The 27648-nt window shown below is 41.6% G+C and overlaps 1 long non-coding RNA gene across 1 annotated transcript; it reads left to right on the top strand.

The window, feature by feature from the left end:
- Positions 1 to 27648, top strand: LOC128422684 (uncharacterized). Its single transcript, XR_008332568.1, has 3 exons — positions 1 to 159; positions 5862 to 5938; positions 27532 to 27648. It is a non-coding gene; the product is annotated as an uncharacterized LOC128422684 (long non-coding RNA).

Raw genomic sequence — 27648 nt, 5'->3', positions numbered from 1 at the left:
AACTCTTTTGACATACACCACTATCTTCCGTTTAAGCAAAGGACCGCTGTCAAATCATGGCCTTAGCCTATAGACCCATCTATATTACTCAATTATTACAGCATTGCCTGTCATCTCTCCACTAAATCACATCTGAGTCCATTGTAACCACCCAATTACGTATGTATAACTTGCTCTATATAACTCATATCACATCATTCTGTTTGATCGGTCAAGTCAACACGTTCTTGGCTTTAGCCAAATTGGGGGGGGGGGCATGTGTAAGCCATTTAAAGAGTCTGATACTGGTTGTGAAATCCTACTCTGAGTTCCACTGAAGTCATCCAGTTAAGTGTGGATGCTCAGATGCTGTAGCCCAGCAATGGGAAACCTCAGGCCTGGTGCGTAAATGCAGATCTCCAGGCCTCTCTGTATGGCCTTTTGAGATTCCTCCTCAGGCCACACTCCTTTTCCCCAGGCCATACCACTCATCAACCATACTGGGCACTCTCTTTGAGTGCTTTTGCCTGGCTAAAACACGTAACCGAACTTTGATAATGCATCTTGCTTGCCTGAATAAAGGATAGAGAGGGATGAGTGAGTAGGAACCAGCCTATTCTACAAAGACAACCTTTATATCCATTGCTCCACCCACTTTTGCCTCTGCCCCCGCCCACCACTGGCATTTGGTCTCCAGAATGATGCCTTGAAGGGAATATAGCCCTTGGGCCGATGTAGCCTGACACCAAATAGACAGCAGTTCTTTGCAGATACGAAAATTAAATTAACAGATCTACAGGGGAAATGCCATTTGTATGGCAAGGCAGCAGAGGCGGACCTTGGGGGTCTCAAATTTCAGCAACGTTCTATGCAACACCAAAATTCAGTGCCCCCCACCTCTTGTCTTCCATTTTATATCATAGTTGCGGCACCCCCTCATACACTCCTCCCAGGCCCCACACCCAGTGCAACTGAACCAGTCATGCTCCCTAAATCTATCTCTGATGGCAGGCTCCTTCTTTACCATACACACACTCAATATAATGCCCCTTCCAAAACCAGTTTGATGTCCATATCATGATATTGGTTTCATAATTTTTGACCTGGCAATGTATTGTGAATCATGATGGATGTGTGTGTGTGCACTATTATGCAAAAATCACAATGTGGGGAAAACCGTGAAGCCAGCCAATGCACCATCCTTATTTCAGAAATTGTGATAAATTGGTATATCGTGATGTTTAGCTGATGATATATTGTGAAACTGAAGACCAATTACCACCCAGTCCTAATCATTGGATTCCACATTCATCAACCTAGAATAACTTTGAAAATATTCTGTACTTGCAGTCATTAACATAAATTGTAACCTGTGTCACTCATAGGTATTATAATTAATATAATATGATGATGATATGATATGATATGATGATGATATGATATGATGATATAATAATTTATTATTTAACCCCCCCCCAAATCTGGCTGGATTTCCCTAGCCTCTCTGGGAAAGCCATTAACATGTCGGGGGAAGCTCTCTTTGAAACATTGTGATTGCTACAGGGTTTTTAATTCCACCCCCCAAAAAAAGCTTTCATCTCTCAATCCCTTTTACCCAACTTCAAATTATCTCTGGGTACCACTTTTCTGAGATTTATTGAAAATACATTTTAGATTGTTCAGCAGTCCTCCACTGTAAATCCTGCACCACTCACACAGCAAATTTCTAATGAAGTGCCACATACATAAATCCATTGGTCTCATTCCTGATGCTTTCAGCCGATACAATTGCCATTTTGGTTAATGGCAAGTGTCTCTTAACTTCCATCCTCTTGGCTATTATTGACTAGGAGAGCCACACTCCCTACACTGGCTGAAGCCTTAACTCATGGGTAGGCAAACTACGGCCGGGGGCCAGATCCAGCCCAATCACCTTCTAAATCCAGCCTGCGGACGGTCCGGGAATCAGCGTGTTTTTACATGAGTAGAATGTGTCCTTTTATTTAAAATGCATCTCTGGGTTATTTGTGGGGCATAGGAATTTGTTCATCCCCCCCAAAAATTATAGTCTGGCCCCTCACAAGGTCTGAGGGACCATGGACTGGCCCCCTGCTGAAAAAGTTTGCTGACCCCTGCCTTAACCCTTTGTACCATGAGCCCAAATCTTTGTACATCTGGCTGAATGTGCTTGGGATTTGTGATGTGATCAGCAACTCTGATCTAAAGGAGAGGGCTTTACCCTCAATAGGCCACTTTGACCGGGGGGAGGCATGGCTGTTCAGTGCCACCCATGGCTGCAGATGAAGATTCTGCTTCTGCATCTCTCACTTGAATTCGCCATTTTTTTAATATAAAAAAAAATTCAAGCTGGCATGGCTGCAAAGGAAAGCTATTTGCAAATTCAAATTTTGACTTCAAAGGATGAATCAGGAGCACATTCCCGATTCTTCCTTTGCAGCCACAGCTTTAATTTTTCTGTGCCAGATATCACATGTCAGGTGGATGTGCTTTGCTCAAAATGGTTGCGCTGCCTAACCTCTGGGCCTCTGGGCTGGAGGCACTTCACCCTGATGTAGAGGATTCTATGTGCATTCATCCAAACATGCAAAGTTCACCACTCCAAATCTTTCTCAGCACATGCAGGCTGTCTATATTTAGACATTCAGTACAGAAAATTGGTATTCAATACAGTTCTGTTGAAGGATATGGAGGCCAGCTGTGGCAAGAAGTAGTCACAGGGCTAAGCATTGCATTTCTATTTAGGGAAAGATGATGACAATATACCTGCCCTCTTTTCGTTTCTAAAAGGCCAAACATCCAATCGACTGCAGGAGAATAGCATCCCCATACATTTTAAAATAGCATCAATTCCTTGCCCAGCGCAAGTGTTCTGTGAGCATTTTTCCTGCTGAGAATATATGTGAAGCCTGCAGAATGAAGCCACTAAGCAGGAAAGGGTTGCTCAGGAGATACTCAATAAATCTCTCTGCTTTTGCTCTGGACTGTTAAGCTTTGAAGAGGCCACAAAATATAGTGGGTCAGCTTGATGGGTCGCGAATTGTAGAGGCCTGACGGTGCACTTATCCCATATCTTTCTCATGAAGTCTGCATCAATTCCAGCCCAGCAGCAAAGCACATTCTTGGGATCATCAAAAGCCTTTGCCTAATGTTCATTCGGAAGCTACTCCAGTGACTACCTTTGCATAATTCCACTCACCCCCTCAATCATAATCAGCCATATCAATATTTTTTTTTTGGTCTCCTTGGCTGGGAACCAATTCTTACTTCCTGCCAAGTGCCACAGATACTACAAAATGCTTGTCCTGCAGTTGTAATTTTGCTACATGATACAGACAGCAGCAGAGCTTGCTTTGAAAGGCTTTCTATAAATAGAACAGAGATGCTGTAGTAGCTGGCCGACTGATTTTGCCAGACAGCTTTTCTCTCTACTGATTGGAATCCTGAAGTGACTTTTCCTATTCTCATGTGCTAGGGCAATCCACTGTCATACATTTGAGTGGAATGTTATATTATTCAGAACAATAATATGCATTTACTGTATGCATTTGCTTTTCTATGGTTATATTATCCAGAAAGAGTTTCAGTTTAATGTACTGAGTTTCAAAACATCAATTCCACTATCTTCTTTTTAAATACACTAATAGACATTGTTTCATTTTCCCCCGATTCACTGAATTGTTGGAATTTCTGGGCAGCCATTACAGAGAAAGAAATTTCTTTTGTCATAGGAAGAATTGGAACAAGCCATTTAATCTGCACATATGCAACTTGAGTAGTAAGGGGTTGTGATGGAGCAGAAACAAATACACAAGCCCTCATGTTCTAAAAAGCATCCTCCTTACTGCCCGGAAAACATCCTAGCAACACTGCAGACTTAAATTCATTTCAATGTATTTGTGTTTTCTTTGCTCGCAAACTCTGTCCTCAAGTATTCCCCGACTTCTAGTTTGGGGCATGACTCCAACTACATTCTATATGCTAAGGGTCTATTTTGTACCCCAAATTTGATCCTAACTAAATATCATTAGACTTCTCTTCCAGTCTATCCTCCCCAGATTTCCAAATGAGCCAGGGGAGCTGTCCAGCAATTTCAGCAAGATTAACACAAGTCAGTGGGTCAAGTGCTGAAGAGCAGAGGAGCTGTCCAGGAGACTCCCAGAACTTCTTGACAAGAGCTAAAAGTTTCTGTAACTGGCCTGGGTACCCCAGTCTTTCTGGCATAATATGCAAGGTGTGCAACAATAACCTTCCACACTGGCTGCTCCTGAACCATGTTGATTTGAAACTATCACATATACATAACCACACACACAGAGAGACTTAGACTCCTCCCCACCCCAACAAAAAACCCTCAGAAACATGGCAGGCTAAGGGATGTCTGTGCATGCTTTCCTCTTGCCACTGAAGATCATCCTTGGTGGTAGTAGAGTCAATTAGAGAGGCTCATCAGATCGGGAAGCTTTGGTAGGTATGAAGAAACAAGTACATGCTTCATTTAGCTTGCATTTTATTTGCTTATTTTTAGTAGGTGGTCTCACATTGTAAACTACCCCAAGCTGGTGGGATGGGTGGAAACTGTGGGTCCAAAATCCAGGAGATAAACGCCAAACAACAGTTGAGAATTGGACCTTTAAAAGCTGCCAGAGGAAGAGTGACTTGTTGGCATACAGTACCACCTCCCGTTTTATCCTTGGTGGCGGACACAAATAGAATCTAGGGCTAAAGGAATAAAACATTGCCTTTGAGCATTGTAACGAAGTCATTTTAAATCCCATGCTGTCCTGGAATTTACAGCACAACTTTTGCATGCAAAGTGGGTAAGTAAATTAGGCAGGGAAAGGTTCGGAATCTACGCTCATGCTTATTTGCAGGTATAGATTTCATATGGCCATGGGTAAACAACTGGATGCTGGAAATTAAATGCTAACATTTCATGACTCTGAAAGATGCCGTGGCAGCGTTAATCCTGCTTTAGGTCATGGCACTTAGATTTTATTTCAGATCAGAAGAGTCTGTTTACCTTTCAGAGGAGCATAGGAAGCTGCCTGCTACTGAATGAGATCATTTGCCCCTTCTTCTTCAGTATTGTCTACACTGACTGCAGCAGCTCTCCAGGATTTCAAACAGTGTTATCTCTCAGCTTTACGTGGAGATGTCAAGAATTGCACCTGGGACCTTCTGCATTCAAAGCAAGGTTCTACCACTGAGCTGCAGATCCTTTACCTTGAAGACAGAAACGGGGACAGGCTTTCTGAAATGGAAATGCCCTCCAGGATGTAGAATTTTGCATTTTCCTCCTTCCTAAGACGTAATGCTTTAGAACTACATGAAACCTGTGCTCTTATCTACAGTAAGCCAAACTAGAAATACAAGCATTCCTGTGCATACAGGAATGCCATATCTTCAACAAGTCCCTTTTAGTACCCATCTCCTCAAACCAAAGCACAAACCGTCATGTTGAGTGGCAGAAAAATCTTGAACAGTATATTGATGGCTGCTTTTATGTACCCTTTGGGACAATGAGCACTGAATGAGCATGACTCATTTCATCATATGCTGATTCACACAAGCTTCAAAAATTTGAGCCATGGAATTCAAGCCCTGGTAACCTTTGAAAAATAACTTTAAGCATGTCATTGTCATGATAATGCTTCTTGCCCCTCATATATTGCTTATGTAAAACCACAGTATAACACCTTCCCCCCATTTTTTGGTACATTATCTCCAAGGACTCAACCATGCTCTCCATGTACCAAGGGACCTGTGTGTTTCACCAAAGGTGGAGATAGACCTGGGTGACAGCTGGATTTTATATCTCCAGAGATAGGTTGACAACCATTGCATGCTTCTTCTTCCCGCAGTGAAACCCGAAACCTCCACAACACGTAACTGGGCCCCATTGCTGCTATTTTCTCCCTCATTCCAGATGCACCACCAGGTAAAGGACGACTTATGCAGTTCATAGCTGATGCTTATGAATAATCATGAATCAAAATCCACTCATGTTAACAACAAGAAACCTGTGTACATGTGTCCTTGTAGAAAGTAGCTAAAGTCCCCCCCTTTCAGAAATCTTTCTCACTTTCTTTACTTCATGTCAGTAGCAAGATGACACACACCCCCGCACTATTTCACAGAATTGTGAAAAGCATTTTTGGTCAAATGAAATGCTGCTTGATTTTTGCCATTTTGAACTGGTCTGATTTGCCACCATTTTGATTGGTTTCTCCTGGATTCAGTGAACTTTAGCTTGTTGGGCGGGAGAGCTGGTGAAGAGAGAAGCTTGCACCTGAAGTATGCTCAGATAATTTGCCAAACGACTTAAGCCCCCTGCCTTTATTTTTCATTGAACACAAAAATGATAGTAACACACAGACTGTACGTGAATGGCTAGGATGAAAGTTAAAGTGCCCACAAGCATTCTTAAAAGCAAAACAAAAAACCTCTTCTTCCTGCTGATTTATTGTAACACTGAAAGTATGTTTCAATAGTTGCTCCAGGCCAAAGGATTGTATGCAATATTTTCCCTGACTATTTTCTTTATTTCTATTCCTCTTTGTGTGTTTTTCTGCTTCTTGATGTATAAGGTGGCGAACTATGAAATAATAAAGGGAAAGAAGGACCCATTAATTTCAAAAGTATTTATTTATACTTCCCTCCAAGCTCTCTACTAGTGTTTTTTAAAGCTCCATCATTTCCATGACACATTTTACAAAACTGGTGGTGCCAGTATTTGGGCAATGATCACCACTGCCTTCTTGTCCAGCCGCATACACTTTTTGTGAAGGTCAAGTCTATACATGTCTGTTGGACTGCATCCTAAGACAGCTCTCACTAGCTGGGGGAAATGTAGTAAGGATGCCTGGATACCCTGCCTTTTTTGTGTGCATTTAAACCAGAGCAACTTACAAGTTACAAGTAGGACCTTTGTTCAGGATTCCAGCCAGGCTACTCTAATCCCCAGTTTTCCTTCCCCTCATCCAAACACTGAGCATTCTGTTTTCACCCAGGAAGCTCAGTATTCATCATACTACTTTTGGGTTCCACCCTGTAGGATTTGGATTTTACCCTTGCAGGGTGGGTTGTTTTTGGTTTGTTTTTTGTACTTCTGCAAATCTTGGGGTTCCCTGAAGCATGAAGACTGATGTTTGGAAAACGAGTTTGCTAATAGTATATATTTGTGGATTTCACCACTTTGTCCCCTTGAAATAAGTTTTAATCCAAGCCCATTGAATATGGTAGTGGGCAGTGACAGACAGATGTAGCTACTTTCTTAAGTATGGCTGAGGATTTGTGAGTTGTGGGTAGTAATTTTGGAGATGCCAGCTTAGCCACAACCCAGCACAAGGTGAATATGGAATGTTTTGCTCTTTCTCATTTTCTAATACCATATCAATATTGCACAATATTTCCAAAGGAATGGTCATTTGAGGACAAAATATCAACACAAAATGCCCTTTGTGATCTCCTTAATCTTTATTTTAGTTAATGTTCCTGGGTGCCTTACTAAGTCTCTGTATTATTACACTGGGTGATCTGTAAGAAGTCTAAAGGACAACTGACAGTGATTTGCTGCCCTGGCATCAACTCTAATGAACTGCCAGAAAAGAGTCCTTAAGAAGGCACTTTGATGTTGGAGTGCATAAGGCTTTTGGAGAGGAAAAATGGAATCCAGTTTCTTATCAGCTGTGCATTTCAATCTATCCACTTGCAGAAATGTGTCATTCTTCTGGGAAGTTGTCTTTTATTTTAACAAAATATGGGGTTGAATGTAGCTTTCCGTGTCACATAATATCATTTCTGAAAGAGTGAGCAGAATAAATGAAAGGGAATTCAATTACTCATCCCCAATCCTGTTTGTTGAAGATATGCTCTCATCTGCTGGAAAAGAGATGACAAACTGTATAGAAGGGGAAAGGTGCTCCTTTTTTAACCCAACAGGATTCAGTCAATTTAGTGACTGAGTGGTCTGTTCCATTAAATACAACATCCTATGCATAATTTTAGAGTGAATGGACAATGTCTATCAAAGCAGACCTGAAAAGCAGAATAATAGAATTGTAGAATTGGAAGGGATCCTGAGGGTCATCCAGGCCAACCCTCTGCAATGCAGGAATCTCGACTAAAGTATGCATGACAGATGGCCATCCAACCTCTGCTTAAAAACCTGCTGTAAAGGAGAGTCCACTAACTTCCGAGGGAGTCCATTTCACTGTTGAACAGCTCTTACCATCCAAAGATTCTTCCTGATATTTAGTTAGAAACTACCTTTCTTGTAACTTGAATCCATTGGTTCAGATCCTACCTTCCAGAGCCAGAGAAAAGAAGCTTCCTCCATTTTCCACGTGACAACCATATTTGAAGATGGCTTTCATATCTCCTCTCAGTCTCCTCTTAACCAGGCTAAATATGCCCAACTCTCTCAACCATTCCTCATATGGCTTGGTTTCCAGATCCTCAAGTATCTTGGCCGCCCTTATCTGCAGATGTTCTAGTTTGTCAATAATAATAATAATAATAATAATAATAATAATAATAATAATAGGGAGCCAGTGTGGTGTAGCGGTTAAGAGCGGTAGACTTGTAATCTGGGGAACCGGGTTCGCGTCTCCGCTCCTCCACATGCAGCTGCTGGGTGACCTTGGGCTAGTCACACTTCTCTGAAGTCTCTCAGCCCCACTCACCTCACAGAGTGTTTGTTGTGGGGGAGGAAGGGAAAGGAGAATGTTAGCCGCTTTGAGACTCCTTCGGGTAGTGATAAAGCGGGATATCAAATCCAAACTCATAATAATAATAATAATAATAATAATAATAATAATAATAATTTATTCTGAAAATTAATATATATAGCTTAAAGTTGTGAGGACTGATCATGTGGTGTAGATACTAAAGGAATGGGCTTGCATGCAGGAAATTGTGACTTCTGTCTTTTGAACTACATCTTCATCTCCTTGTTTACATTGCTACCTTTATGCAAAAAGTCCAGGGTTCAAGTGCTGCCATCTCTAGAGGACCTTTGTTAACAAAGCACATAAAAGACTTCAGATCAAAAGTCTAGAGACCTGCTGCCCTTCAGTACAGGGCAGGAGAGAGAACCAGTGTTACCAAGTATATGCCAGCTGTTTATATCCTTCTTTATATTTTTGAGGATCTCTGTATGCAAAATGCTCCACAGTGGGCAATGAGAGTCCTTGTTGCAGTTGAGGTACTCAGCCACTGCATTGCTTGCTATTGATACTCAATGGCCTGGAAGCTCAGCAGTGAAACTCACAACTGCAGGCAAATAGCTTTATCTGCTCTACAGAGTTGTGACGATAAAAGGAGATTAGAATTGTAAAGCACTTTATACATTGAGATAGCCGGGGATGATTATTGTTTGGGGTGGCACTGGAATGAAGATAAGACTGCTTACAGAAATGTCACATTTCCCAAAACCAAGTTCTGCATCTTGAATAATTCATTAATAGAGTTTGAGATCTTTACTCACCTTTTTTGTTGCAGGATCTCAAAATGTTTTAGAGGCATCACATCCTTCAAAGTGTGCTGTGCCATCTAATATTTATGCTCTCTCCTCTTTCTGAGCTCAACATGATTAACCCACACCCAAAACACTGATATTATGTAATGCTTTCAAAATGTTTGGCAATGGTTTTTAGAGGGTTATAAAATATTATCATGCTTTGCCTGATTTCATGCTGATGGCACTTCATTGTTTATACTGTCTTTAAACTTCTTTGCATTCATATTTCCCCCACCTGCCCTGTGTTAATAGGTTCGGTTTTTCACAAACCAGCCGTATTTTTAGAGTCAAAAGCATTATGAAAGCCAGGTTAAATAGCTCCTTGCTTTGAAGCAAACTGGAATTATTAAAGGAACTCATCATGGGCAGAGTTGCTTTAACTCAAGCAAGAGAGATTAAACTGTGATCCACAAACTACCTGAAAACCAGCAGCTTTAACACCAGTGGGATGGCAGCAAGTGAACAAATGTAATGCTATGGTACTGGGTTGCACATCAATTTGCTCCAACAGAAATAAAGCAATTTCATATCCCTTTTATCTCAATGGCCCAATCTTCTGAGTCACCGTGTCAGCAAACAAATGTCCAGGGTTAAGTGTCAACAGCAGCTCTGCTGGCTTAACGCTTGTGATCTGTGCCTCTATTCCGGAATCACAATTTTTCTGGAATTTCACTCAGATGAAGGAGCATGTGTAGCTGACACTACACAAGAGTTGTAGTAGCATAGTGAATGCCTGCTGGGACAAAAAGATCTTCATTCTTAAGGAAATCAGCCCTGAGTGCTCACTGGAAGGACAGATCCTGAAGCTGAGACTCCAATACTCTGGCCATCTCATGAGAAAAGAAGGCTCCCTGTAAAAGACCCTGATGTTGGGAAAGATGGAGGGCACAAGGAGAAGGGGACGACAGAGGACGAGATGGTTGGATAGTGTTCTCGAAGCTCCCAGCATGAGTTTGACCAAACTGTGGGAGGCAGTGGAAGACAGGAGTGCCTGGCATGCTCTGGTCCATGGGGCCACGAAAACTCGGACACGACTAAACGACTAAACAAAAACAAAATAGGCTGGACATTCAATAGGGAGTGGCCCTGTCTGACCTCAACTGCATGACTGGGGTGGATGAATTTGTTGATTTAAGTTTCTTCAGTCTGTCCCATTTCCACATCAGTGTTCAGATTTTTCTAAACCCTGCAAGAAAATGTGCACACTTTCCCACACACATTTCTCCTAACATATGCATGTTTGCATGGAATGCTTATACACATTATTGCACGCAATTTTCCTAACTGAATTGTTTTCACTAATATATGCATTTTGCTGTGCACAAATTTTTGTATCCATTATTTTGGTTGGCGATAAATAACAAAATTCAGAGAAGTGAGAATTTCTCAAGAAAGCTGTAGTTTTCATTTTGGTTTGGACAGTATGAATTTGGTAGGTTTGCATTAAATGTCAGTCAAAGTCATTTCTTCCCATCCATATGCAGGGCATAGAACTAGAGCCTGAGAGATGTGACAAGGATGAGACTAAAGGTGGTTCCTCTATGAAAAATTCATTTCAGGTTCATTCACAGAAATTATATTCTATATATGATCCGGGTGGAATAGTTTTCAAAAAATATGAGAAGGTTAACATAACTGCTGTATGCTTAGAAACCAAAGGGAACTTATAAGATGGGTGTAACATTTTTGTGGGCCTGACATCAAAGGAACAGGCTTATATCTTAGTACTTTCCCACCTTATGTGGAGACTGTTGAGAGACATTAACACATCCTGCCTCTCCCAGCCCATCAGGTCTCATTGACCAGTCCCATCCTCATTTAAGATGGAAGGCAACTGGTGGTCCTGGTCCACTATTAGAGGACTGGTCCAGTGAGTCCCTGAGGAGCAGAAGGGAAAGGCACTTTGTAATCATCTCTCAGTGAGTTGGTAACCACAGTGTATTGGGAATTGATCATTTTGCCAGGGGATGTGATATAGAAAAGGGCTTATCAACTTTTCTGGGCCAGTAAGCATGTTTGGAATTTTGAGAAAGTGCTGTGGAAACCAGTCACAAAATGGCTGACACTGGGCATGTGGCATAATGCAAAATGACTGCCATGAGGGTATGTCAGGAGAGCATGAGCCAACGCAAATAGGAACTGAGCAAGAAGAGTAAACAGTCTCTCATGCACTGTGGATTTTTGAGGGGTTAATTACTGAGACTTTTGTGGGTGCCATAGGAGGTACTGGTGGGCACGCTGGTGCCCATGGGCACTGTGCTGCCAACCCCTGTTGTAGGGTGTCTCAGCATGGTGTGTTTTAAGGTGAAAAACACCAGGGTTAAGATTATGGGAGAGAAACACACATTCTGTATGTACTGGAAACACAGAAAGATTTGTTTCAGGATAGTTAAGGGGTGGAACTGTTGAAATATGCTGAGAGTGCTGGACTTGGGCACAACTTAAGACAGGGGTCAGCAACCTTTTTCAGCTGTAGGCCAGTCCACCATCCCTCAGACCATGTGGTGGGCTGGACTATATTTTGAAAAAAAAAAAAAGAACGAATTCCTATGCCCCACAAATACCCCAGAGATGCATTTTAAATAAAAGTACACATCCTACTAATGTAAAAAGACGCTGATTCCTGGACTGTCCAAGACCGGATTGAGAAGGCGATTGGGCTGCATCTGGCCCACGGGCCTTAGGTTGCCTACCCCTGTCCTAAGACAATGTTGTAACCATTTACCCTGTTCTAGATGCACTGTGCACCACTGTAAGGCCATTTCTGAGCATCTGGATGCACTGCTGCCTTGAACGGCTTGTCAGCATTTCTTTTTTAATTCTCCTACTGGAGACTTCATAATTAACCATGTTAATTTATTTTGTGATGCTTCTTGGCATGCAGAGTTACCCATCACATGCAGAATTTCATTCAAAAGTTAGTCTTGAGCTACCTAGCAATTTTGAATTAATGGGACATTGGCAGAAAACTGCAAGGGTTGTTTGTTTTCTTTTGGCTTTTCGCTGACTTGAAGGACTATTTTTGTGCTCGAGTCACTTGCAGTTTTTTGAAAACTACAACACTAGACAAGTTTATTTTGGCACCTGTCACCAATATGTACAATTCGTTGGAAGAATCTTTCTCATCTAGTACACTGGAGAGCTGACAGTTTTCAGCTGTGCTGTAGGGCTGTGCACCAGATTCAGCCGTGTCCTGAACCAAATTGGGCTGATTCAGAGGGCTCTGGGTGGAGGCAGTCCTGACCCACCACTGCCTAAGCCTCCTCCTATCACTCAGGAGCCTTTGTCCTCTGTGAATGTGGAAGTAATTCTAATGCTGGACCAGCTCTGTTGCTGCTTCCATTGCTGCATTCCATTGGAGAGACACCAGGACAAATGAGCTTTGCAGAGGCAGCTGACTCAAAGGAATGTCTGTTTGCTTGCCCATCTCAGAACTCTTCTCCTCCCTTCAAATGAAAGGTGCAGGGGGCGTGTTGCTTGTTGGATCAATGCATTACTTTGAGATTAGCAATGCATCCAGCCTCATGAATGTGCTGAATCCTATAACCCGTGACTTACGTACCAATATGATTATGCATTACAGCTTTTCACAGAACTGGAGCTGTGAGTTCAAGTTCTTCACCATCAACCGGGGAAGGCCAGAAGTGTCTCATTTACAGTGGTACCTCTAGTTACGGACTTGATCCATTCCGGGGTGCCATTCACACCCCAAAAAGTCCTAAACTAGAGAGCCATCTCTGCACACACACGCAGCGTGATAGATCACTTCTGTGCATTCGCTTCTGGGTTTGCTGCGTTTGTATCCTAAAAAAACACAGCCAGAGACTGATGTAACAAGAGGTATGACTGTAAATGCTTTAACCAAGTGCCAGTCAATATGACTGCAGCATCTGCATGGCAGCAACACGTCCATTGAGCTGATGCACTGCTCTCCAATGCTGCATTGATACTTATAGAGTATCCAATGCTGCATCGATCACCTATAGAGAAAGTGGGTGTGGCTTGGCTGGTACAGCCTTGCAGGTCAAATGGAGAGTCCTAACAGGCCTGATTAGGTGCTGCCAGAACTGCATCAGGCTGATCCCAGGCAGGCCTCAGAACCTAAGTATGAAAGTCTCTCCACCTGATTCTGAGATGGAACTTTCTGCTACTCTTAGTCCTAAAGCATGGAATGAAAGAAAAAGGATGTTGAAACCCAGGTGCCAATCAATGATGCCTAACTAGATGCACAATTGAAGGATATCTAGAGATAACAGACTCAATAACTGATATTGACAACACTACTACTACTATTACTACTACTACTAATTTATTTCTACCCCGCCTATCCAGCTGGGTCTCCCCAGCTACTCTGGGCAGCTTCCAACAAAAGATTAAAAATACATTAAAACATCAGTCATTAAAAACTTCCCTAAACATGGTAAATGTTTTGGGATACCTAGTAAGAATGAATAAGATATGCTGGTTAATAATATTACCAAGAGGAATAGTTTGTGATCATTTTTTGGACAAAAAAATTATTGACAGAGCCAGGCTTATTGTTTATAAATGATACCATTTACACAATTATATCCTGACTTTATTCTTTTAAAGAATTTTTGAAGTTTCTATTTTGAACTGTTACAGTACTCATTCCAGAGATGGGTACAAATACAATGGTTTTTATTTTATCAATATGTGAATATGACTGACAAAACAAATGCTCGTGCAGCTCAGGAGGGGAATTCTCTGGGGTCTGTCAAAGAAGACTGAATGAGGCCAACACAATGTGGTTCTGCTTGCCCTGCCAGGTCACTTAAACCCGTCAGTAACATTTTGTTACTCAAAATGCCAGGAGGATTGGAAAGTTTCAATGAAAGTGGGATTGATGTTTGGCACTTCTCCACACCTTAATATTCTTTCCACTAACCCAAATTGTTGAGAGTGCTACCTTTAGTACCTGGACACTGAGGAAAAGAGTTGGTGGCTGTGAGCTTTCATATTGCTAGCATTTTTTGGTGTTACTGTTTAGGGATAGATTGCTTTTTGAACTCTGACAGATATTTATTAAAAATGGAACAGGCATTGTTTCAGAACTTATTTTAGATACAGCCTTGAAGTTCACAGGTATTTTAATATGTAACTACATATTATGTAACTACATATTATTATTATTATTTTAATATGTAACTACATGTTTTAACTCATTTATGTTTTGGAAAATTTGAAGTCTGTGTGTTTTTAACATTTGATTTTTTCCCAGCATTTTTAATCTATACATAATGCATTTTATGTAAACTGCTTAGAGGTTTTGATGATTTAAGTTGTATATAAATGGCACATAAGTGGTATATAAATCCTGTTATTGGTTTTGAAGAAGCCAAATGTCCAATTTTATTAATTAATTTATTATTACATTGATGTTCCAACTTTCCCATAGGACCTCAGGATGGTGTGCTTGGTTCTTCCCTCCCTACTGTATCTTTCCTGTAACCCTGTGAGGAAAATTCAGCTGAGGGTCTATGGCTGTGTTAGCACATAATACTAAGCCAAACCATGGCTTAGCTTGAATGCTCAAATCCACTGGTTCTGAGGAGGAGCTCTCTCCCTCTTTGCTCTTCCACTGCATGGCTCTACAGCCACAGCAGCTGCTGTAACTCTCCAGTGGTTTGACTTCACCCTTGAAGGTACACTCTTCCAATGTCACTCCCAAGATAGGCCAACAAAAAAGAGGTTTAAACCATGCTTCAACATGCCATCTCACCTCCTTAACCATGATCTGTAGCTATCGTTCAGTTTACCATGATGTGGAAACCAGGTCAATGACTGCCACAGTCTCCTCATAAACTTCAAAGCTGAATGGGGATTTCTACCTACACCATTCAGCCTCTCTTTGCTATGGTGATGCTTTTTCACTGAAGGATTTACTTGGTACAGAGGTTGAATATTGGCAAATGGGCCAATTCTTGAAAGTTTGCATAATAACAATGACTTTTAAAAAATGGACAGAAAACATTTGCACTTTTCTTCTTTTAAGGCTGTAGAAGCCTTGGATTACACCTTTGGTTCCTGTTTTATAGCAGCCTTTTAGATGAACTGTGTGACTGCCACTTCACTCCAAAGTGCCTTAGTTATGCTAAACAGCCTTCTTTCTGAAAGAAGCTTTCAGGTGTGTGGCACATTATTAGGGAGCATTTTCCTCTGCCTCCTCTTTTGTACACCACTCAAAACATACCCTTTCTATTCCCCCATTAAAGAAGCACGTTTAAATCACTTGCAGCACAGTCTTCTATGTGTCTACTCAGAAGTAAGCACCACTGAGTTCACTGAGACTTACTCTCAGATGAGTGTGTATAGACTGGAGCCTGAGACTGTGCTAAGCCTAGGGCCCAATCTGCCATCAACCTTCTGTGACTTGAAATAAAATGAAAGCTCATGTACAACTCTCATTTCTTTCAATTGGTAATGTGAAAGTGGCAGTATAGGAGGCAGGTGGGTTTAAAAATATTTCGGTGCCATCTTTCCATCCATCAAGATCCACAAGGCCGGCATAGCAACAATGCAAAGTAAACAAATAAAACACAGTAAATCACCCTAAATAAGAAAACCAGAGCAGAAGCAGCAATAAAGCAATGGTGTTAAATGGGGAGGTGTTAATGGACACTTATCTCAGGGCAGGACTTTGGGGCAGATGTTGTCAAGGATGAGCTGGGACCCCCTAGACGGAGCAGGGTTGACGTACTACACTTTGAAGTAAATAGCATAATGCACATTGCCATTTAAATGCTGAGGGAGGGACATAAGGCTATTAAGTCTAATTACCTAAGTGCACCACTGAACAGATTTCATCCAAAGCCTTTTAAACTATGGGTAGGCAAACTAAGGCCCGGGGGCCAGATCTGGCACAATCGCCTTCTAAATCTGGCCCGCAGACTGTCCAGGAATCAGTGTGTTTTTACATGAGTAGAATGTGTGCTTTTATTTAAAATGCATCTCTGGGTTATTTGTGAGGCATAGGAATTTCTTCATCCCCCCCCCCAAATATAGCCTGACCCCCACAAGGTCTGAGGGACAGTGGACTGGCCCCCTGCTGAAAAAGTTTGCTGACCCCTGATTTAAACCATTGCTTTTGTAAAGGTGTTCTCCACTCTGACTACTGAAATTCCTCACAGAAAACAAACTCCAGAAAGTACTGTGGAAGAATTACAAGAGGGAGAGACTCCAGTGTGAAAACACTAAATAAAAACATACCAGGAGATTTGTTTCCATCCTAGGCATGAGGGGGGACAGTGGCTTCCTGCCACGCTACTGATGTCTATCTACGTAACAATGCTAGGATGATAGGGTTATCCCATACTACTGCTGTTGTGAAAGGCCATTTCACTGTATTGTCACATAGCACTGTTTTTGCATTTTATTACCATCTGACTTCACTGGTCACCATAGGTGCCAGCTTCCTGGGAACCTGGGTGCCTGAGCACTCACAAAATTCCCCATGAAGGGGCCGGGCACCCACAAATTCCGGCGCCAGGGCCAGGCACGCTTCATAGCACCCTTGGCCCCAGGCACCCATGGTCACAGGGCCAAGCTGGCACTCCTGCTGGTCACCACGGCTTTCCCCATCTTCATGAACATGCTTATATACTTCCCAGTCAAGGATAATGCAGAGGTGCATCCAACTAGAGGTCAGGTGAGCAGTGATGTTCCACCATACCAGCCACTACTGCTTTAGCCCGTTGAAGCTTATGCTGTAATAAGTGTTAAGTTTTTTAAGGTGCTGCAAGACTTTGTTGATTTGGCTTCAGAAGGCTAACATGGCTCTACCTCTCTAGAGGAAGAGGGAAACCCCCATTACATGCTGACACGGATAGAATTGGTTCAGATGATTGATTGGCTGCCTTGCCCCTTGCGCAAAGAGCTGCTTACAGTGTTTGTCTCAGAGGGATGTGTGCACGCAGAATGGCTGGAGGCAGAACTGTGACCTTACGCAACTCTGATCCTCCAATGTATGACTCTGCCAGCTGACAGATTGTGTGGGATGACTCTGGAAGACATTGATGTCAGTATTCTAAAATTGGAACAGGCATTTTCTTTTCTTCGGCGCCCTCCATTCATCACTGCTTTCTTGTTAAATCAAAATAATCTGTGATTTAATTTTTAATTTTTTTTTACCCAGATGGTTTTAATGTGATTAGCAGTTCCAGTTTTTAAATTGGGCTAATTACATTTTCCCGTTGACTATCTGCATGCTACTTTCTGAAATAGCCCTTTACAGTCTGAGAAATGTATATTTTAGGGCAGCCCCCAAGCTTTTAGGGTGAGTGCAAAGTAGCAAAGTTATCAGTGACAAGTAAGTGTGTGCACAGTGGAGCAGTTACATAATTTTAGACTCTATACTTAATTGGGATGTGCGTGCGAGGGAGAATCTTTAGGCAGTCGTGTGCGCTAGATTCACTTCAAAATGTTTTAAGCTAGCCCACATTTTTAAGCTCTCTTGCTAGTTTTGCTGAGTGGGATCTTGGGCTTCTGCCTCACAGTCCTGCCTTGACAGCACCACAAAGTGTGGGTAAGGACAGCTTGATATGCTCTGTGTTTCCAAATCTGAAATAATCTCTGGTGATGGGGAGGAAACAGGCATAGATTGTCTCATTTGAAAGGTGAGATACATTAGTGTCATTTGCCCACTGCAATTAGACCTGTTGGAAGCCACTGCATGCAAGGCTTATGGCAGATAAAACATTTATGCCGTCCATCAAATATCTCCCTAAATGGATTTTTTTGAAAGTAACGTATGAAATATCCCAGAAAAGACAAAGGAGGAGCCCAAAGGCAAGACGGGCTCCTTTTGAAGGGACCAGATGCACCAGCAATTAGTAATCCACAAATGAGAGAAAGGGAGCATCTTGAGGAAATTACTGGTTATCAACAAAGCAACTGAAAATGAATATCCATGTTCAGGAGGGGAAAGTGATATATGAAGACATAACGCTTTTTTTAAAAAGGAGAAACTGCCTTGTAAATGTTGTGGATCTGAAAGTAGCATAGAGGCATACTCAAATTTGTCTGTCGGTCAAGTATATTGCTGGTTATTGCAGCCATGTGAAATTATTGCATTCAGAAGTGGCTTGCTGGGTGAGGTGGAGCTGCTATGCTAGCTTCCTAGCAGGTGGGTCACTTTTGTTTACCAGGAGGGGGAGAGGGAGGACCCTGTAATAATATAGTGGGGTCAGATGTAGTTTTCCTGTCAAGCTTCATTCTGCAGTGCTAAGTGTGATTCACATTGCAATTCCCATTTACCTTTGTATGCTCTAGTGTTCATAGAATACCATGGTAGCCATGACATTGCTGGCAAGCCTACAAAATGCTAGGCTGTATTATAAATGTAGCTAGCATGATTATTATTGTGCCCAAAGTAGCATAAAAGAATCCAAGGGCGAGAGAATCAAGGAACATTACCCTCCCCCCCCCCCCAAACAAGGAAGAAATGAGAGAGATTTTCTTCAGAAGGCAAGGAACTGTAAGGAACAATGAAAAAAAATCAGTCTTATCAGTGATTGGGTGGAGTGAGGATGAGACAAAAGTGCTCATTGTAATGATCGGGACATAATATGTATGAAAAGCATGACTGTGTTTTCATTATGAATGAGTGATATAGAAATTTTAATATAGAAAGTGATTTATTATATTGATCTAAGGCCCCATCTGTACTGTACATTTATACATTCACACAACTTTAAACAACCATGGTTTCTCCCAAAGAATATGGGAACTGTAGTTTGTTAAAAGTATTGAGTGTTGTTAGGAGACCCCTGCCCCCCCACAAGAGTTACGATTCTCAGAGTGATCTAATAGGCAATCCCTCTTCCTATGGAACTCTGGGAATTGTAGTTTTGTGAGGGGAATAGGGATCTCATAACAACTCCCAGCACCCTTAACAAACTGCACATCCCAGGATTCTTTGCAAGAAGCCATAGCTGCTTGAAGTGGGATGATATTGCTTTAAATGTATAGGGCATACGGAGCCTGATTCATTTTCACAACATAGCAAGGCGAAGCATGTTACTATTTTTTCCCACTTTAAAGAAATAAAAAATGAAGTCAAGAATCGTGAAATTGCTGGAGTCCATAACCAAGTTGGATAATCAGACATATAACAGCAAAGCCTAATAGCCATCTATATGGGCCACCTTGGCTTATCTGCTCTTATTGTCTAAACTCATCCCACAACAAAAAGGGCCTGGGGATAACTTGTTAAGGTGAATCACACAAGTGGTAGAAACATAGAAGGAATAACTGAGAAATGTTCTTAAAATAAATCTTATTAATCATTAATATGGTATCTCTAGTCTTCATAAATTTCAAAAATTCTGAAACTTACTCCATCATATCATGGTATTTTACAGGAAACTGTGAATGTTCACAGTTCAGAAAGTGCTTCATTTCCATCATCTAGATTGAGAGACCTGTATCTGTTACGGGACTACAGCTTCCATCATTCCCAGCCATTGGGCATGCTGACTGAGACTAGTTGGAGTTGTAGTCCAACAGCATCTGGTGGGGAACCTGATTGGCTGCCCCTGTCAAATTCTGTTTTAAAGGGCTTTCCTGATCAATTTTTGCTGCAGCCCTGATATAGCACTGCTAAAATTTCCCAGACTATTTAGCAAGAAAACTAATGTTCTATCCCCACTCTTTGTTCCTGCTCTCTTGGACCCTCCATAGCTTTATTTTGACAAAATTCCTGTCTTTGGAGCACTTAAGAAAATAGAAGGCTCCAATTAAATTCATCTGCCAGCAAGTCACAAGCTAGAACAGACAGAAGAAATGAATACACCAGGGGACTATTTAAGAGCTAGAATTAAAGCATTCAAAATAGAGCAACGCTAGATAATCAATAAGATGGCAAGTAAGTCCTCACTCATATAGTCAAATTATACATTTGCACACAATTTGGATTTCTGTCTTGCATTTGGAGAGACATCTGACAGTCAAGAAGCTAAAATTATGCCCACAGCAGCAAATCACACCAGGACACTGGATCCAGCTTTGCAGCATTCTGCCATAGTAACAACTATTTCAGTTGCTTTAAAACAGGGCCTCATATACACTGTACTAAGCATGCCAAGTTGAGGCACACGTAGTATTCCACACACATTTCAAGTAGGGAGGAGATTGCCTCCATCATGAGACGTGAATAGGGGAGGACTTGTGCACAGAAAACTTCCATATTAGTATTAGGGCCTCCACACCCACAGCAGATCACTACGTTAGATTTTTGCCATGTCCTGGAGTCTTTAAAAAATGTTTAAGTGCAGTATGGAACTGCAAAGATGACAGTAAACAATCATATGGGTCCTTACAGACTTTGACTTAACCTTTTGAGAGTCAAAGCCACTTTATCAGATGTAGGTGTTGGAAAAACGCCCCCGGGGAAGGTGCCAACTTCCCAAGACACCGGGGCTTCTCTCCGGTGGTCACTCTCTGGCTGGAATTCTCCCTCAGTCCAGAGAGACCGGTGATAAGCGACCCCTCCCTCCTGAGAGGAGCACACTCGCATTCTTCTGCCAATCTATCGCAGAAGAAAGAGACAGTCCGTAGTCTACTCAGCTACTTTATTAAGACTGTACAATCATGACTGCTCTCCTGAGCAGCATAACACAAGAGTCTCCGACTCGACTCAAGCTTCGACTCAGAAGCAAAAGCAACTCACAGTAACTCCCCGGTTACAATGAGAACTTCCTGTCTCACGCTCACATGATGTCAACAATGTAGCTGCCTGCTCGCAGCTGGTGGGAGCTGAAATCCCAACAGTAGGAACATCATATATGATATTGGATGAAGGGCAGGTGGGTGTTGTTTGACCAAAATGGCATGGGGAGGGGGCAAATGGGGAGGCGAGTGAACCAAATTTGGCCCAAGGAATGAAGGTTCTCCACCCTTGGGATATAATATATGCAGCAGAATTATGCAAAGCAGAAACTATACAATAATAAGGAACTTATGGAGGAGGAAGAAATAGAGTTCAGAGTTTATAAACTGGAAGAGGAGGGGCTCACTGACAACCTCCCCAGCCATCTGTCTATGCTGCCCCTCGTCTTTGCTAATATTGCCTGTCTACCTGTTTTGTCTGAACCTGCAAGCAGTGAGCAGATTGAGCAACACCTGTTGTTCCCATGCACCCTTCCTGTGTATGGTTGCACAGACTGAGCCTAAAGCGAAAGAGTAAATGAATGGGCAACACGGACAGAAGAGGAGACAGGCCACTCAAGGATGGAATCCACTGGCAGTATTTTGAGCAAGGGACCTCCAAAAGCTGGCACTGAATATTGACTTCCCCCCAGGAACATCCTTAAGGATAGTACATCCTTAGAATCAAATAATTGTAAAGTTGGAAGCTGCCCCAAGGGTCGTCTAGCCCGACCCCCTGCGATCTAGGAATTATAGTTAAGGAATCCCTAACAGAGGGCCATCCATCCTCTGTTTTAAAACCTCCAGTGAAGCTTCCAATGTTGAACAGCTCTTACCACCAAAAAGTTCTTTCTAATGTTTACCAATGGTTGTTAGCTATTACTTACCATGGTTATTAGTTATTGTGGGGTGTGAAACACAGAGCAGTCAAATACAACATTCCTAGAGTGGACATGTTTAGACATGAAGAGGGATGTTTGTCCAGCCAGTAGATAAACTTCCTGTTTCCTCCTGGGCTGTGACAAACTTCCTCTACATGTGACCAGAGGTGGGCGTGACTTTACCTGTACAGGTAACAAAAGCACAGGGCTGGCCACCACATCTCTCTCTTCTCCATTTTGCTTTCATCGAAGAAGCATCAGCCTGAGATGCTTTCTTGGCTTCCAAGAGAGGACAAAGGAACTATCTCCCTCTGGGATACATTCCTGGTGTATATATTTTGTAATTTTAGTCTGCCTTCTGGGATCCATCTGTGAACAGAATGAGTGAGTAAACTATTTTATATTTTTATACAAGACTCTGTTGTGTCTATTCTTTTTAAAGAGGGAATAAAAGGAATTACCAGGAAACTTATTTTAGAAGCTTAAGCAGGCCTGGCAAACCTATCCACTGTGTAAGTTTAAAAGGGGAATGCTACTCTGCTAAATTGTAGAACTTGTTAACACAAGTTGGGAAGGATATAATTTAACAATATATCCTCTCCTGCCTCCCTGAACATTCCCACAGTTATTAAGAACATTTAACCCTTAACTTAATGCAGACAAGATGCTGCATTAAGTATGTCAAGACTATTGAGGACTGCTGGTCTTTTATGTTAGTAACTCCACCTATAACTGCTAAACCAGAGATGTGAATCTCCCCCCCCCCCCGTGTTATACCACTTATGCTAAACTCCCTAGAATCTTTTACATCTACCACTCCCTGAATTACTTATTTACCTAAATCTGTGAGAATGTGAAAACAGCTAAACTGGAATTATTCTGAGGCTGCTATAGATTTGGAGTACCCTTTTCTACTTTAGCAGCAGACCAAAATTTGTAATTCAAATTAAATTACTTACTCTGAAATTTATACAATAGGACAAGCTGTAAAACTTAATTACTGCAGTCCAAAAATCATTTTCAGGAGCAATTACTCATAGACTTAAATAACTTCCTTGGAACCTGATTATGTACAAGACTCTCAGGACCCTGGACAGCTCCCCCTTTCAGTCATCAATTGTATTCTCAACTGACCCCATAGCCTGGCAACCTGTTAGTCCCTTGGGCAGTAAAAGGGCTATGTTTGAAAGCCCACAGTATCAGATTTGGGCCCATTCTTAAAATTACTTTCTCAAACAGGTGGATGAAAGGCAGCCACATTCAGCTAATCCAGATATAAGTAGTCATGTAGCTGAAGTCGACAAATCAGGAGTAGGCTCTTGAAATTTACTTTCCCACCAGGTTGTAATTAAGATATGAGATTCCATTGAGAAGGTGGAAAAGATATGTATCTTGAACTCAGTAGGAGGGAGGAATATGTGAAAGAAGTCATTTGAAAATAGGCACTGCTTTGATGTATGCCGGGTAGCAAATACGTGACAGGCCGGCTTTCTCTCATGTTTCTTCGTTATTTCAGAGAGTTGCAGGCTTAATAGCAGGAGCCTATTTAACTCATATTAACTAGAACAAGTATGGATATGAATATTTCATGAGCAGCTCCTTTACAAAACATTTTGAAAAAGAAGAAGAACTAAGCTGGATCACTCAGGCTGAGTCTCCCCAAATAGGTGCTCTCCAGAGGTTCTGGACTACAGCACCCATCAGTCCCAGTCAGTATGGCCAATAGTCAAGGATGATGGGAACTGTAGTCCAAAACATGCGAAAGACAACAAGTTGGGAAAGACTGCTACCACCCATCGCCCTGTTACTTGTTTGTTCTTTGTGGTTCAAATCTCTGTTCCCACCACAGAAACTGAAGCTGGAGAAAGGATTGGACTGAACTTGTATAGCTTTACATTTGGTTTACAATTATTTTATCAAAGAAAGACAGCTTGTCGTGAAGGAAAAAAACCATAGATGATTTGAACAATCTATTGCTGAATAAATCACAATAGAAATAAGTGAATTTCTATGGTTCCCCCCCTCCCAAAATAATCCTATATTTTTCTTGAAATAACAACAGCTTTCCAAAATTTGTATTCCTGGATCTGATAATGCTGCTGAACTGAGAATATCATGACAATAAAGTTACCAACTGCACAGAGCATAGTTTTGCAATCCTGATCTTCCATATTGGCTTAAAAATGTGTCCTTTCCTGAAAGACTCAAAAGATTTACTCCCATATAAAGACATTTGCCATCAAACTTTAATTTACAGTTGTGCCTGAAAATGTAATTAGAGGGGGAAATGCAAAATTACTTTTAAAGAAAGGTTAAAGAACCTAACTAGCTTGCCGTTAGAGCAGCAAGTGCATTGCAAATGGCTTTGACATCTAGCATAAAATTAGCTACAGGAAGCAGACACTTTGCAGACTGCAAAAATTCTTATTACTCTTTGTCATAATGTTAAGAAGTAAAGAAAGGAATCAGGCTTGGTTTTAAATAAAGCTAATGAAAATGTTGATTGTCTTCTCCTTCTGGAAACTTATCTACTGAATACAGGGGTGAGAGTGCACAAATTGGGAGGTCTAATTGCTGTCATCAATTTCACCAAACAATTCAGCAGCCGGGATCATTTGCAATAAAAGCTACAGTTCTGAGAACACTTACCTGGCAGGAAGGCCCACTGAAATTAATTGGATTTAGTTTGGAATACCCCTGCTTATGTTCAGATAAATACCTAAATGTCAGTGTTACTTAACTGCACTGCTAAAAATTATAAAGAACATCTATATGAAGCCCCTGGGAGTTTTTGTCAGGAGAACTGCCATCAAAATGCAGATAACACCCAGCTCTGTCTCTCGGTTCCATCTGAATTGGCAGAGACAATTGAGGTGTTAGGGCGGTGCTTGCAGGTTGAAATGGGCTGGATGTAGCCAATAAAAGAAAGTTGAATCCTGAAAAGGCAGAGGTGTTATGTGTTCTGAGTTCCCATGGTGGGGAGATGGCCTGTTTTGGACAGTGCTGCACTCCCCTGGAAAGAGCAGGTCCACAGCTTCAAGATGGTCCTAGATTTAACACTGTCACTGAAGCCTCAGGTGGCCTCAGTGGCTAGGACTACCTGTCTCCAGCTCCGGCCATAAATGACTTTGCCACTGTACTCCATGCTCTGGTAACTTCCAGATTGGGTTATTTTTATGCACCTTTCGCTTGCAAATCATGTGGTATCTCCTTGAGCTATGGTAAAGAAGAAGTCTGATTAATCTGAGTCCATGCCACTGAAACAGGCATGTCCAAAGTCCGTTTTGTGGGCCTAATCTGGCCCGCTGGTCTGTGTAATCTGGCCCCTGTGGCAGTTTATTTCAACAACTTCAATCCTAAAGAAAAGGTTGGCCCTTTGGTCGGCCCTCACGGCCCTTCACTTCATCAAATCTGGCCCTCTTTGAAAAAAGTTTGGACACCACTGTACTAAAACCATTGTTAAAACTCCTCCCAAGTTCTTAAGTTTACGTGATTGGTTTTGTTGATGATACGGTTCACAGTAATTTATATGAACGATACTGTATGTCATAAACAGTTCCACTAGTAAGTCCCTTGCTCTGAAGGTTGCAGCTATGGTGGGCGGTAGTAGTCAGTCATCAGGGATTCTCTGAGGTGTGAAATTGCTAACTTGTGCACACTATTGACAGTGAGCATCTGCTGTACATACACAGACATTTACTATTCCACTTGTTGCTGGTGGCTAAAACAGTCTGGATGAGTAAGTGGAAGCTTCTGTCTTCTCCCAACCTTAAGCAATGGGTTACAAAAGGAGAAGAGGCAATGCTCTGTCATAGGCTTATGTGTCAGAGTACATAGGTCACCTGAAAAGAAAAAGTATTTGCTATTCAGCAGAAAACCAGTAAAAAAAGTGGGGGAGATGAGCCTTCTTTGGGAGGGAGTTCCACAACCTAGGCCAGGCACCCCCAAACTCGGCCCTCCAGCTGTTTTAGGACTACAATTCCCATCATCCCTAGCTAACAGGACCAGTGGTCAGGCATGATGGGAATTGTAGTCCCAAAACACCTGGAGGACTGAGTTTGGGGATGCCTGGCCTAGGCCCAACTACTGAAAAGGCCGTCTCCCTTGTTCTAGAGCAGGGCTTCCCAAATTAGGGTCTCCAACTTTTTTTGAACTACAATTTACATCATCCCTGATCACTGGTCCTGCCAGCTAGGGATGATAGTAGTCCAAAAAAATCTGGAGACCCAAGTTTTGGAAACCCTGTTCTACAGCATTTAAAAATGCACATTTCATACAAGATGTGGAAAAATTTGCAGGAAAGAAATTCCATTCCTAACCCCTTCTCAAATGTTTGTTATTTATGCAATATAATCACATGAGGGGGGCATGGGGACAAACATGATTGTGGGCAATGACTAGACAAAAAATGAGGGGATGTGGAACTCATCCCTTATGTGATTATGCTACACAGATAAGGAATACCTGAAGCAGATTGCAATTTGATTATTAACAGACTTACAATATAGCGAAAAGGCAAGAGTTGGAAGAGGCTTTCTCTCAACAATGAGCCTTTTTATCAGAGCATTCTTAGGTGCAAATGTAGAAATAAATAAATGGGCATGTGACCCATAACAGTTCTGTGGTTCTATGCTCTTTGCAACAAGTTAAGAAAAAGGTTACCCTGCATGCTTTCATCCAGATTTGGCTTTCCCCCTTCAACAAAGGAATCCTAAAGAACTAGAGAGACCCATTTATATGATAAGTATCACTTCCATGCCATAGGCATCTGAGAGACGCTTTACAGAGCACAAGTTGTGCTGGGGCTTAATCTGAAGGACAAACGTTCAATACATGCAAACTAGCCAAATGAAATAGCAATCTGTTGACAGAGATGAAACAATGCAAACAGAATCAAACTGAGAACAGCAAGCAACTGAAATAATAAAGGTAGACAAGACAAAATTAATGCAGCTAAGATATTCAGATTGCAAAAAAACCATTTACGAAACACTCAGGGGAACTCAGTGTTGGGGAATGATCCAAGTTAATCATAATTGTATTTGTTTTTCATTTGGCTACTTAAATGGTTTAATCCTTCTGTAACATGGCTGCTCTTTCAAGATAATGAATTTGTTTGCCACTGAGCTGTTACTTTCTGTTGTGTTCTATTTATTTGATTCTATCAGCAACTGAGAATGAAGCTTAGATTAGATTCTGTTTCTTTACATGTCAATTTCTCATGGGCAATACCCAATTACAATCATACTCAGAGTAGACTCATTGAAATGAATGGACATAAATTAATTGGTTTTAGTGGTGCATTTCTGAATATGATTTAGCTGGATATCATTCTACGCATTGATAGGCCAGTAGTTAATCGAATTGTATTCCAAACCACAACATTAGCCTTCCAGTCCTAAATATTTGCTTAAGCAGCAATTGTCCCTGTGGCAATTTTCTTTTCTTTTCTTTTTTTTACAGCTGAAATACCCTAGTTCAAGATTCCCTGCAGATGGAAACTCTCACTTCAACTGTTCCTTTCAGTATTGGTAATATCTAGAGATCTAGTTTGTACTGTAGTGTTTTTCACATTTTCAA

This window comes from Podarcis raffonei, chromosome 10 (genome assembly GCF_027172205.1).
Source record: "Podarcis raffonei isolate rPodRaf1 chromosome 10, rPodRaf1.pri, whole genome shotgun sequence".
Lineage (NCBI taxonomy): Eukaryota > Metazoa > Chordata > Lepidosauria > Squamata > Lacertidae > Podarcis > Podarcis raffonei.
This window is presented reverse-complemented; position numbering and strand designations above follow the sequence as displayed.